The 14,344-nt window shown below is 36.7% G+C and overlaps 1 protein-coding gene across 1 annotated transcript in view; it reads left to right on the forward strand.

Annotated features, from left to right (window-relative positions):
* Positions 1-443: 443 nt before the first annotated feature.
* Positions 444-14,344, forward strand: part of LOC306669073 (uncharacterized protein) — a 58,255-nt gene continuing 44,354 nt past the window's right edge. Inside the window, exon 1 of the mRNA XM_079152894.1 lies at positions 444-595. The gene's annotated coding sequence lies outside the window, so the exon portion shown is untranslated. The remainder of the gene's footprint in view (positions 596-14,344) is intronic.

A 14,344-nucleotide genomic window follows, 5' to 3' on the forward strand; every position in this document is an offset into this window, starting at 1 on the left:
CACCCCAACATTGAATCTCTAGCTCCTGGCCAGTGTCCCCAGACAGGAGCAACTTCAACCCTATATGGCTGTGGCACCAAAACACTCTGGCACCCCAAAGAAACCCCAGGTTCTGGCCAGAGTCTCAAAATGGATGTGACCATGTGCAACCAACCCTGATGTCTCCCTGGCAGTGGACTTCTGGGAAAATGTGAAAGTGATAGTAGCAGGAGATGGTGGCAGCAGGCAGGGGTTGAGCAGCAGCTATAGATGTCAGTGGTGATGGCAGCAGGTGGGGGCACTGAGACAGCAGTGGCAGCGGGGTCAGCTGTGGCTGAAGCTGCAACAGCACCCAGAGTGGAGACCGTCAGGTGGCCTCCAGCGATTTTCAGTGGCTTTACTGGCAGTGCTGTCAGTGGTAGCAGCAGTGGTGTCAGCAGTGAAAATGGCAACCTGGGATCCCAGGCAGCATAGAGGGCAGCAGACTTCTGGGTGATGACAACCCTGACAGTGACAACAGCAGCAACAACACCTGTGGCAGTGGCATCAGGGGAAGGTCTGCCCCAAGAGAATAAGTCCAGGCTGTGGTAGCAGTGCCTACAGGAGGAGCACCAGGGTAAGAGACCTCCGGTGGTTGGGATGGGCATGAGCGGCAAAGGCACCCATAGAATACACCTCCGGGAATCTGTGGCAGGGGCCTCAGGGGCAGCTGCTCCCTGTGACCCAAGGAAGGCCTCATTTATAGATTTTTAAATCAGTATGTTATAGATCTACTTAAAATTGAACTTCACTGTACTTTATTCATATGTGTACATAAGAGAGTTTGGTTTGTTTTATTCTACTTTTCATCTCAATTTTTTTCCTTCCTCCTTCCATATAACCCCTTCCTCTACTCAACAGATGGCTCTTCTATTTTAATTGGATTCCTCCTTTTTCATTATTTTATCTGGCACTCACATATGAGGTGAAATATTTGACCCTTGGCTTTCTGTGTGTCACTTATTTCACACAGAATCATGTTCTCCAGTTTCATCAATTTTCCACAAAATGCCATCCTTTTATTCTTCTGTGTGACTTAGTAAAACTCCATTTTGTATGTACAACCATATTATCTTTATCCATTAGTCTATTGATGGGTATGTGGGCTGGTTCTGTAATTTGATTATTGTGAATTGTGTTGCTATAAATGTTGATATGGCTGTGTCTCTATAGTAGGCTGATTTTTGATCTTTACATATATATATTGAAGAGTAGAAAAACTGGCTCAGATATTGCTCCCATTCCAAGTTTTAAAAGGGATAGTAATACAGTTTTCCAGAATGATTATACTTATATGCCACCCAACAAACACTGCATAAGTGGACACTTCCCCCACATTATTTCTTTTGTTATGTTTTAATATCCTTTGTAGATATACATGACAGTAGTGTGTGTTTGACATATTATAACACATGGAGTGTAACATTCCATTCTTGTGCTCTACATGATGTGGAGTTACATGGATCATGTATTCATATAGAAACATGATAAAACAATGTCTCTTTAATTCTATAGTCTGTCCGATTCCCATTCACCTCCTTTCCCTTAATCCTCCTTCCTCTAATTCAATAAATTTTATTCTTCCTTTCTCCCCCCAAATGTTCTGTCTGACATGTGGATTCCCACATTATTCTTGATAAATGCTTTTCTAAGTGGAGTGAGATAAAAATCTTCATTTATTCACTTTTGAATTTAAAAATTTTATTGAAGTAAAGAAAAAGAACAAGGGCAGGATAATAATTGGCTTTATTCTCCATGGAGTTTTGATTTGCATTGCACTGATTCCTAAACATATTGGATATGTTTTCACATATATGTTGGCCATTTGTTTTTCTTAATTTGAAGAATGCCTGATTAGAGTTTTTGCCCATTTTTTAATTGGAGAGGTTCCTTTTTATTAGTTCTTTTTACATTCTGTATATTAACTTCATGTCTGAGGAGCAGATGGAAAATATTTTCTCACATTTATAGACTCTCTATTCACTTTCTTATTTCCCTTATTGTACAGAAGTATTCAAATTTGATTTTATCCTACTTATTGATTCTTCATTTTACTTCATGTGCTTTCAAAGTCTTGTTTAGGAAGTTGATGCTTTTGTCAATATGTTGGAGTGTTGGGCCTGCAGTATCTTTAAGCAGATGTAGAGCTTCTACTTAAATTTCTAAGTCCTTGATTCACTGGAGTTGACTTTGGTGCAATGTGAGAGATAGGGATGAGACTTTTTTTTTTTTTTTCCTACATATGAATCTAGTTTTCAGAGCACCATTTTCTTAAGTTTTATTTCTGTCCACCCTGTATTTTGGCACTTTTATCACATGTCAGGTTACTCTATCTATGTGGATTTTTCTGTGTTTTATATTTTATTGGTCTTAAGGTGTGTTTTGGTGACAAAAGAATGCTATTTTTATAATAAAACTATACAACCTAAATGGATATATTTTATTGTGATGCTTTCAGTATTATTCTTTTCTTAATTCATAGTTGGTTTGGCTCTTCTATGTCACTTATTTGTCCAAGTAAATTTTAGAACTACTTTTTTGTCAATGTGTGTTGTGGAGAATGCCACTGATAATTTTGTCAGGATTGTATTGAATCTCTTTACTGCTCTAGGTAGAATAAAATTATTTTATAATAATTTTTCTTCTTATTCAAGAACATGGCTAGTATTTCCAACAGATATGTTCTTCTTCAATCTTCTACCTTAGGTGCTCTGTAGTTTTCATTGTTGATGTCTTTCACATCCCAGGTTAGATTTTTTTTCCTAAGTACATTTTTAGAGTACTGTGATTGAGATATTTTCCCCAATTTCTTTAGCAGCATTTTTTTCTTGCAATATAGGAATGCTATTGATTTATGTATGTTGTTCCTATATATAGCTCCTTTAGCAAATTTGTTTATCAGCTAGAAATGTGCTAATGTAGCATTTTTAATTTTCTAAATAAAGGTGCAAAGAAAGATAAGTGGACTTCTTTTTTCCTATATGCATGCCATTAGATTTCTTCTCTAGCCTGATTGCTCTGGCTTGAATTTCAAGCTGAATAGAAATGGTGAAAGTTTATTTCCTTGTTTTATTCTTGTTTTAAGAGAAAATGCTTTATTTTTCTCCATTCAATATGAAGTTGGTATTGGCTTTCTCATACAGAGTTTTCACAATGCTGAAGAAATTTCTTTCTATCATTATTTCTAGAAGTTTAAACATTAATGGGTGCTGGATATTGTCAAAATGTTTTTCTCATCTTTTGACATAATCATATAAATTTGTACTTAAATCTGTTTATGAATTACATAAATACAAACACAAAGTAATATGTAAAATATAAGTTTATATAATAATGTATAAAGTTCATTTTTTGATAGTGTAGATTTAACCCAGGGATGATTTGATGACTAGAACATATGCCACTAGCCACTTTTTAAATTCTTTCCATATTTTTATTATCACATTAGAGTTTTACATTATCATGGGATTTATTGTTGCATATTCAAACATTTATCCATATAAAAATATGCTATATCTTTCCTGAGTTTCCCTTTTTCTTTTCTTCCCAATACACCAGTCCCTTTCCTCCTTTTTTATTTACTCTTTTTGGACATATGTGATTGTAGAATATATTTTGAGATATTGTACATGCATGGAATATAACTTTTTCTAATTGGGATCCCATTTTTGTGGGTGTACATGATATGGAATTTCACTGTTCATGTATTCATAGATGAATATAGGAATGTTATGTCCAATTTATTTGAATGTCTTTTCTATTCCCATGCCATTCCCTTAACTTCATTCCTTTTGTCTAATTCAATAAACTTTTTATTCCCTCTCCACCTCTTATTGTGTGTTATCATCCACATATAAGAGAATATATGACCTTTGGTTTTTTGAGTATGTCTTATTTCACTTATCATGATAATCTCTAATTCTACTCATTTATTGGTAAATGTCATAATTGCATTCTTCTTAATGGCAGAGTAATATTCTATTGTGCATCTATACTATATTTTCCTTATTCATTCATCTGTAGAGGAGCACCTATCATGGTTCCTTAGCTAAGTTTTTCAGAAGTGAGCTCCTTTAAGAATTGAAGTGACTGCATCACTGTAGCATACTGATTTTAAATCCTTTGGCTATATACTGATGAGTGGGACAACTGAGCCAAATGGTCACTCCATTCCAAGTTTTCTGCAGAATCTCCATGCTGCTTTCCAGAGTACTTGCACCAATTTTCAGTACCACCAGCAATGTATGAGTGAAAATTTTCCACCACATTCTCACTAATATTTATTATTACTTGTATTCTTGATAATTGCCATTCTGACTGGAGTTGGAAGTAATCTCATTGTAATTCTAATTTGCATTTTCTTAAATGCTGGAGATATTGAAATTGCTTTCATATATTTGTTGACAATATGTATTTCTTCCTTCAAGTATCTCCTAAGTTTCTTTGCTCATTTAGTGTTTGAATTATTGTGTGTGTTTGTGTGTGTGTGTGTGTTAAGTTTATGAGTTTGATATATATCTTAGATATTAATGCTCTATCTGAATTGCAGGTGGAAAAGATTTCTCCCATTCTGTAGGCATTCTATTTACATTCTTGTTTTACTTGCTGTGGAACATTTTTACTTTGATGCCATCCTATTTATTGATTCTTGATATTACTTCTTGACTTTAGAAATATTTTCAAGGAAGTCAGTTCTTAAACTAAAATGGTGGACAATTTGGCCTAAAATTTGTTGTACTATGCAAAGAATCTCGGTCCAATATCGAGGTTGTTGATCTACAATGATTTGAGCTTTATGCCAGTTGAGGGATAGGAGTTTACTTTTACTGTACTATGCATGGATTTCCAGTTTACCGAACACCATGTGATGAAGAGTCTATCTTTCTCTAGTGTGTGTGTCTGACAACTTTTTATAGTACGAGTTAAATGTATATGCTTAGGTTGGTTTCTGTGTCTTCAATTCTGCTCTCTTTGTCTTTATGTCTGTTTTTGTCACTGTCCAGCAGGACATAAAGACATGTACACTTCAGATTGTCATGAAGCAGTTTCTTTCTTATTTGGATAACACCCTCTATATATAAGCAGTATCATGCATGAGCAATTTCAATGAGATATGTCCACTCAATCCTGTTAAAGGTCAAGCAATCACAAGCTCAAGCATACATGTAGCCCACTTGTGGGCTGGCAGGGAGCCAAAGGGCGTGCTTGGTATGCATGGAGAAAAACAAGCTGTTACAATTGGCTACATGTATGCTTGAGCTTGTGAAAAGACCATGCCTCTCTTAGGTTGTCCATGACAGAGCAACATCCTTACCCATCATCGGAAAATGAAGCTTATGTCTTCATTTCCTGTCTTAGGTTGGTATGAGCTCTTCACGAATCTTACCCATCTCTGACTACCAGCCTAGCATAGCCAAACTTGGGAGGAGGTTCCCACATAACCTGCTAAGTCATAGGAGCCATTTGGGAAGGGTGCTAAGTCAGGAGAAAAGGGTACAGTAGGTAATCCTAATGTGGAATTAGTGGTAAGAATAGGAGGATATAGATTGGAAGAGTTAGTAAGGGGCAAAGAGCAAGGCCACACCTTTACTATCTCCCATAGGTAAAGCATGGCTCCTCCATTAACATGGTGAGGGATCATCAACAACAGCAGTTGGAGGAACTTCCACATCTTCTTGTTGTTCTTGGTTTTCTACTGAGGAAGCCTTGACCAATCTTTCAAGCACCCAAATTGGTGATTGTGTGTCCTGTGAGAAAGCACAAACAGATCCTCTGGTCCAGATTAATACCGGATCCGGGCCTTTCATTGTACCAATACAATGTCCTTCCAAAACACTTGAGGTAGATGTTTTTTATTAGGCTCTGAATGACAGTCAGCAGCTGATCAGCCCTCAGAATCCAGATTTAAAAAATTTAAAATGAAAAAGGCAACAGATAATTTGTCTTTTCAGGATCTGTATGATGCCCCTATTCCCCCTTTTTGTTTATAAAGCATGTTTTTAAGCATTAAATGGGAACACTCAACAATGCTTTGTCCAGGAGGATTATAGGGAATTCCTGTGACATGTTGAATACCAAAGGTGGAACAAAATTGTTTAAAGGCCTGGGACATATATCCAGGACCATTATCTGTTTTAATTTGTTTGGAGACCCCTAGGATGGAGAAAGAATGTAAACAGTGTGTTATCATATCTTTGGTTTTTTTCTCCAGAGTGAGCAGAGACCATAATAAATCCTGAAAAGGTATCTATTGACACATGGATGAATTGTAGTTTTCCAAATTCTGAATGATGAGTTACATCCATTTGCCAAATATGATTGGGCTGAAGCCCTTTTGGATTTACTCCTAACGAGGGGTTAGGAATAAGTGTAACACATTTAGCACAAGACTTGACTATGTCCCGAGCTGTTGCCTTAGTAATTTTATAGCGTGTACATAGAGTAGAAGCATTTACATGAAATTTAGAATGAAAAGTTTTTGCATTTTCAAGTACATCAAAGATATGTGGGTCTCTGGTGGCCATGTCTGTTAAGTCATTGTGTAAACTTAGAGGACCTGGAAGGCCTGTATGAGCCCAAACATGCCCAATGAAAAAAGGGCTTTTTCTATCCCAAATAAGTTTTTGTAAAGATTGTAAATACTTAGCAATGGTGGAAGTGAGGGAGATCAGACCAGTTAATTCTAAATTTTGAATAGCATTAACAGCGTATTTGCTATCAGAGAATAGGTTAAAAGGCTCATGGTAGATTTTGAATACTTCTATAGCTACTAATAGTTCTGTTTGTTGTGCAGATAGAGTATTAAACAGCAATGATTCTGTAACATTATCTATAGTAATAGTACCCATACCATTTTTTTGATCCATCAGTAAATATAAGGGTAGCTCCTATAATAGATTCTTTTTGGGTGACTTTAGGGAAAATTATAGGATGTTGGCTCCAAAATTGGAGAAGAGGATCAGACGGCAAATGATTGTCAAACACAGCAGAAGTACTAGTAAAGACTATAGCCCATGAATTTGAATTATTAATAAGATATTGTATCTGGTCAGTAGTATAAGGAGTAGTTATTGTTGAGGGATGTGACCCAAAGGTGGAAAGGGATACCTTTAATGCCCTAAGGATTAATTCTGCCACACATTCAGTAAACAAAGATAAGACCTTGTTAGGGGCATAATTCATGTGAACCCATAGAATAGGACCCTTTTGCCAAAACACTCCTGTGGGTAACTTATTTGTGGCCAAGACAATGAATGATAAAGGCTTAGCTAGGTCAAGACGATCAAGATGAGCCTTTTCCATAGCTGTTTCAACAAGTTTGAGAGCTGTTCAAGCCTTAGGGTTAAGCACCCGCTTAGAGAGGGGATCAGAATCACCTTTAAGAGTGTCAAACGGGGCCCAAACTTGAGGTGGGTAAGTGAAGGTAAGGTATAATCCAGTTAATATCACCTAATAGGTTTTGAAAATCATTCCAAAGTCATAAGTTGGTCTACTCAAATACTAATTTTTGTGGGTTTAACCATAGTTTGATTTATGATAGATCCCATGAAGTTTTTGGTGTCTATCATTTGTAGCTTATCAATGGCAATATGTAAGCCCCACTTTTTTAGTGACTTTATTAAGGAACTATAACAATTTTCCAAGACAGTTTTTTCTTTATGAGCTAACAAAATATCATCCATATAATGATAGATTAAAAGTTGAGGGTTTGCTATGCATATGGGTTCAATGGCCTTGTTTACATATATTTGGCACATAGTGGGGCTATTGGCCATGCCTTGTGGGAGAACTATCCATTCATATCTTTTATTAGGAGAACTGTTATTAAGTGAGGGTACAGTAAATGCAAACCTTTTGGTGTCTGAGGGATGTAATAGAATGGAAAAGAAGAAATCTTTTATGTCAATTACAATGGAGGGCCAATTAACTGGAATAGTCAATAAAGTAGGTAATCCTAAATTGAATAGGTCCCATGGACTTCATTATAGAATTTACTGCCCTTAGGTCATGTAATAGCCTCCATTTTCCTGATTTCTTTTTTATTATGAATATTGGTGTGTTGAAAGAAGAGGTGGATGGTTTGATGTGTCCAGCCTCTAGTTGTTCTTTAACCAATTGTTGGGCTGCTTCTAATTTGTCTTTTGAGAGGGGCCACTCAGGGACCCAGACAGGCTTATCAGATTTCCATGTTATTTTAATTGCTTCAGTGGCCCCTAATGAAAATCCAATCCCTTTCTATCTTGTTTTGGAGTAACTAAAATGGGTGAAGTAGGTCCTTGATTATTTTTCCCAAGACCTTTTCCCCATATGTGTCCTTGGGCTAACATCATTTGATTAGCTTTTAGATTACTGTATGGGATCTCGGATGTGAGATGTAAATCCATCTGTTCCATGATATCTCTCCCCCACAAGTTTACCAGGAGATGTTCAAGGACATAAGGTTGGACGGTACCACTATGACCCTCTTCATCCTTCCATTTTAATATGGTGCGCTTTTGTTAGGATTGGAAGCTATACCCAATCCCCTTAAAGTCTGATCTGCCTGTTGAAGCAGCCAGGCTTTGGGCCATTCTGTAATTTTGATAATACTTTTGTCAGCCCCAGTATCTAATAAGCCCTCAAAACTTTTGCCTTCTATCACTAACTTTGTCATAGGTCTATCTTTTAAATCCAATGTTAACATGACCATATTTTGGCCAGTAGAACCTAACCCTTTATTTCCCCTAATAATATTCTTTGATGGATATTGATCATGGCAGCTGGGTAAGACCAACAATTGTGCTATGTGATCACTCTGAGCTATTATTGCTACATCTCTTGGTGAAGAAGCAAGGATTTTTATTTCTCCTGTAAAATCAGGGTCTATAACTCCAGGGACAACATTTAATCCTTTTAAAGCAGAAGAACTCCTCCCCAGAACTAGTCCCACTGTTCCTTTAGGTAATGGGCCGACAATCAAAGTTGGTATTGGTTGTACTCTCATCTCTGGAGTTAATACTGCTCTGGCGGAGACACAGAGGTCCAATTCTGTACTTCCTCTTGTTTGTTTAGTTGGGGAGAAAAGGGGTAATAGGTCCAAGGCACAGACTGGATAGCCCCATATATTTGTGGGCCCCGAGGCCGGGGGCCCTGATTCCCATTTTTTGGAGGTAAAGGGTTACCATCTTTGTCTCTAGTTGATTTACAGTCACTTGCCCAGTGTTTCCCTTTTTTACATCAGGGACAGGACCCTGGGGGAAGTCCTTTTTTATGTGTTCATATTGTTTACACCAAAAACACTGTTGACCTGGGCAGGAGTTGGCATTGCCTCTAAGACCCTGTGCAAGCACTGCAGCCATCACCTGACCTTGAATAAATACCTCATTAATATCCCTACAAGCCTTTAAATAGGCTCCAAGTTCTTTGTTTTTCCAAGGTCTTATTGCTTCTTTCCACTATTTATTTGCTTGCTCATATGCAAGCTGTTTGACTAAAGGCATAGCCTGATCTACATCTCCAAATATACTTCAATCTGTCTACAAAATCGTCATAGGGTTCATTGTTGCCTCGAATAATCTTAGATAACTGTCCTCGAAGATCACCAGCACCTGAAAGCATTTTCCAAGCTTTAGTGGCAGCAGCACTAATTTGTTGATACACACCGGGGTGGAAATTAATCTGATCACCTTGCCCTTCATTGGTCCTTGGCCTGTCAGCATGTCTAAATTCCACTGAGGATTACCCGCAACTACATTATGTTGGGCAGTATCAGAACATAACTCCTGGTTGGCCACCTTCCACATAAGATATTGTCCCCCAGATAAACATGCTTTTGCTAAATTACCCCAATCAGTTGGAGTAAGATTTTGGCTTGTAACATTCCCTAATAAAGAAATGGAATAAAGAAATGGTAAATGCAGCTTGTACTCCATAGGACATAACTGCCTTTTTAAACTGTTTCACTAATTTTTATCTAATATTTGATGATACCTCTGATTGTTTTGATCTTCAAAACTGGGAATATTGGGAATACTGATCGAGATTCTACATCAGCCCAGTGTCTGGGGGGCCACCCCTGTGCAGCAAGTACATGCGCCCCTACAACTTGATAAAGAGTGGTAATCTGGATTATATGCCAGAGGGCGTGGCACGGTAGGGACTAAATGCCACTGAGAAAACTTCTTTTCTAGCTCTGTCCCAGATAGTTCCTGTTCTTCAGAGTCACTTCCCTGTTTTGAGTCTGAACATCTACTTCCTCTTTTAGAAGCTTGACTCACTAGTTCCTCTTTCACAGATTCTAGTATCACTTCCCCTTCTCTTAGCTGTTCTTGAATTTCAGGTTTTTGAGATGTCAGACAGGATCATACTAATGCCCAAAGAGGCAAAATCCCAAAAGGGAGAGGTGTTTTTTCACTTCTTCAATGTAGGTCCTCTCCTAAATGCTCCCACTGGGGAACATTAAGGAGTCCCTCATTTAGGAACCAGAGACAGTGTTTTTGTATGGTTTTAAGGAATGCCCATGCAGTTTTAGTCTTTAACAGAGTTCCATTTTCTTTTAATAATGCCTTAAGTGGACCCTCCATGTGGAGCCGAGAAACTTCTGATCCCATGATTAAAAATCTGAATAGTTTCTCTAACTGCTACTAAAATAACAAACAGTAACCAAGCAAATAAAAGCAATAGAACTAACACTTCAAACACATTCATTTACTATAGGACGTCCTTTGCTGTCTCTTGGGACAACCTTCTGTTAAGTTTCCTCACTAGGGGAGCCTTCCATTAAACCTTTTTTGCTATCTCTCGGGACAGCCTTCTGTTAAGTTCCCTCACTAGGGGAGCCTTCCATTTTGCTGACTCTTGGGACAACCTTCTGTAATGTTCCCTCAATAGGGGAACCTTCCGTTAGACCTTAAGGCCACAGTTTCCTCAAATAGGGAAACCTTCTCATTAATTATGCTAGCAAAACTGTCTTTTCCTTACCTTATTCTTGTGGTGCTGATAATGCCAAGGTTGCAGGTTCGATCCCTGTACGGGCCACCAAATGTCACCGTCCAGTGGGATATAAAGACACATACACTTCAGATTGTCATGAAGCAGCTTCTGTCTTTTTTGGATAACACCCTCTATATATAAGCAGTCTCATGCATAAGCAATTTCAATCATATATGTCCACCCAATCCTGTTAAAGGTCAAGCAATCACAAGCTCAAGCTTACATGTAGCCAATTGTAACAGCTTCTTGTTTTTCTCCAGGCATACCAAGCACGCCCTTGGGCTCCCTGCCAGCCCACATGTTTTGGTGCCAATACCATGCATTTTTTTTTTATTGTACCTCTGTCATATAACTTTAGGTGTAATATTTTTATGTCTCCCCCTTCATTTTTCTGACTAAGGATTGCTTTAGTTATTCAGGGCCACTTCTTTTTCTAAAAAAATTTATGATTAACTTTTCTATTTCTATGAAGAAAATAATTGGAACTTTATAAGAGGTGAATTAAATCCCTATATTGCTTTTGGCTGCATGGCCATTTTGGCATATTAATTCTGCCTATCCAAGAACATAAGCAGTCTTTCAATCTTCTAACATATTCTTCAATTACTTTTTTTAGTGTTCTGTAGTTCTGTATTTTAATAGTGTCTGTGTTGATATTTAATTTTTATGATGAATTTTAGTAATTTGATCTTTTTCTCTCTTTTATTCAGTTACTAAATTTTGGAATTGAAATTGTGGCTCAGTAGTAGTGCCCACGTCTAGCATGTGTGAGGCACTGAATTTGATTTTCTGCACCACATATAAATAAATAAAATAAAAACCTATTACATACTAAAATTTTTAAAATAAAAATTTGTACTGCCATATTAATTGAATCACATTTGTGCTACGTAATGATGTTGATCAATATCTTTAAGAAGTGTCCCAAAGCTGTGTCAGAAATGTCTCTCCTGTACTATATATTTCTCAGTGATACTCCTTTTTACATATCAGTACTGAGATTATTTACATAGCTCAAAATTTCTCATACAGTCTCAATTCATAAATATTCATATATTTTTAAACAAGGTATATTTATTGGATTGTTTTTCACTTTGCAGTCATTCAGGAATATTAAAAATAAGGATATTTCATAAATAAAATGTGCCATGCAATTAACTCAGTGGTTAGTTTGGGTCAGTCCACCCCCTCCATTATTCTTTTTTTTTTTTTCAAAATGTCCCCATACCTTATAATTAAAAACTTTAAGTAACTGCAATATATGGTTCACATGAAGACATCATTTGAGTACTTTCAAATAATATACACCTTTTTATGTAAAACATATATTTTGTGATCAGTTACCTTAAAATGTAATTATATTCGAATAACCTGAAATGTCATGCCTTAGCAGTTACAAAACCATGGTTTTGACAAATAGCAATTCATAAGTTACACAAATGTGAAATGGTAAATATGTGAACTGTTGTTCTGTTTAAGTCTAAGTGTTCTTTTATAAGAATGCTGAAAAACTCAGGTAATGACTTTGTTTAATTAACATAACTAGTTCACAGTACAGCATCTTAAATCATAAAATTCAAATTAAAGAAGTCTGTGACTGCACAGTTTTCCAGAGGGATCTATATGTCTGTCCAGCATATCAACTCTAACTGAATTCTTAGGGATTCAGCAGTTCTACATTGCAGCTATTACAACAGCTTCCCATGGGTGTTCAAAAATGTTCTCAAAGGTCCAGAGCTTCAGGGTGCCAGTCACCTGAGCTCTGCCTGGACAATGCTGGTGATAAATGAGTCACCTACCCACACTTCTCCACCCCACCCACAACCAGTCAGCTGCACGGAATGCAGGAGCCATCAGTTCCCAAGGCAGTATGTCCCAATATGCAACCTCCTAAATGTTCATATTTTTCTAAAGATTTTCTTAAATGTGAAGTCTTCATTTAAATATTCAGTACTTTGTTAACTATAGTTTGTTTATGATTCCGAATGCAGAAAGTTTTAACATTTGTCACTGCATAGATTTTGATAAAACTTGTAGCATAATTTATTATAAAAGGAAATGTACCATATTATTCATTGTTTGTCTCTAGAGAGTTTAAGCCTGAGTTCAATAACTACAGAAGATACTCAAATTGGTTTACCATTGAAAGAAGTCTACCAGCAAACTTTGTATTAGGCAGGTATACAGATCTGTTATTTCTATTCATATCATCCTTACACTAATGCACTACATTGGAAGCTTTGGGAAACTGATGTTTTATTTCCATTTTTGCCTCCATTCCTCCTGCTGCCCTACACTACCTTTTTCATTTTTTAATGCTACATAAATATGCATTGTCTCATGCCTCTTTGCTTTGGATGCAGTGTGTTTAGCTATAACAAGTTGTTGCTTTTGTTATCTGTATACAGCTACTTGATTTAAATTATTAGATCCTGAAATAGCTTTTCTTGCATGTCTAAAAGAAAATTATTTCATCTAAAATAAAATAATAAAAACTATCAAAGTTATGTCCATGTGGACTAGTTGAAAGGCAGGTAATGTTTCTGTCATTCTTATTTTTCTTCCTTCTCTTATTTACATGGAATACTTGAAGATTTTATACTTTTGGTACATCTGAATCTGATAATATCTGAAACTCATTATTCCACTAGCAAACAATGTAGCCCCAATCTAACATTTTTGATCTCATTCTTGGGAAATATCTGGCTAAAAAGACAATCATTTATTTTTCACCCAGAAATGAGATCATACATAGGAAGCACTTATTCTGTCCTGTCTAGGAAGCTAAAGTTTTACAGAATATATAAACAAAATGAGTGTGACACCTACAGAACAGTATAAATAGTGCTATACAATTAATCTTCAAGGAGCCATGAGAGAACACCAGAGAGGCTGTTATCTACTTGAGAATTGTCATGGAAGAAAGGGAGGAACAAAACTTCAGTCTGATAATAAAGAATGCAATATCTATACTTGTGCACAGGGAGATTGCTGGAATAACTCCCTTTCCCACACTTAATAACACACCCTACTCTATGAGATTAGGAAAGAGTTGTTCATTTAAAAAATTATTTCATTAAAGTGAGAAATCCACTAACTAGATTAAGTCTCATAATCTAGCCATTTCACCACTAAACTTTCTTGCATTGTCTCACACATAAAATTTTGGAAGACACTTCATATCTGAATCATAACAGATTTATTAATTTACCTATAAACACTGTATAGTAGAGCAGAGGGATGAACAAGCAAGGAGGTTGACAGTTACTTCTATACTGAATTCTGGAATCAGACATTACCCTTCTGTGAGATGCCATGGGATACAGAAATATATGCCTTTATCAAGTGTCAGATA

This window comes from Sciurus vulgaris (assembly GCF_902686455.1).
Source record: "Sciurus vulgaris genome assembly, chromosome: 9".
Taxonomy (NCBI): domain Eukaryota; kingdom Metazoa; phylum Chordata; class Mammalia; order Rodentia; family Sciuridae; genus Sciurus; species Sciurus vulgaris.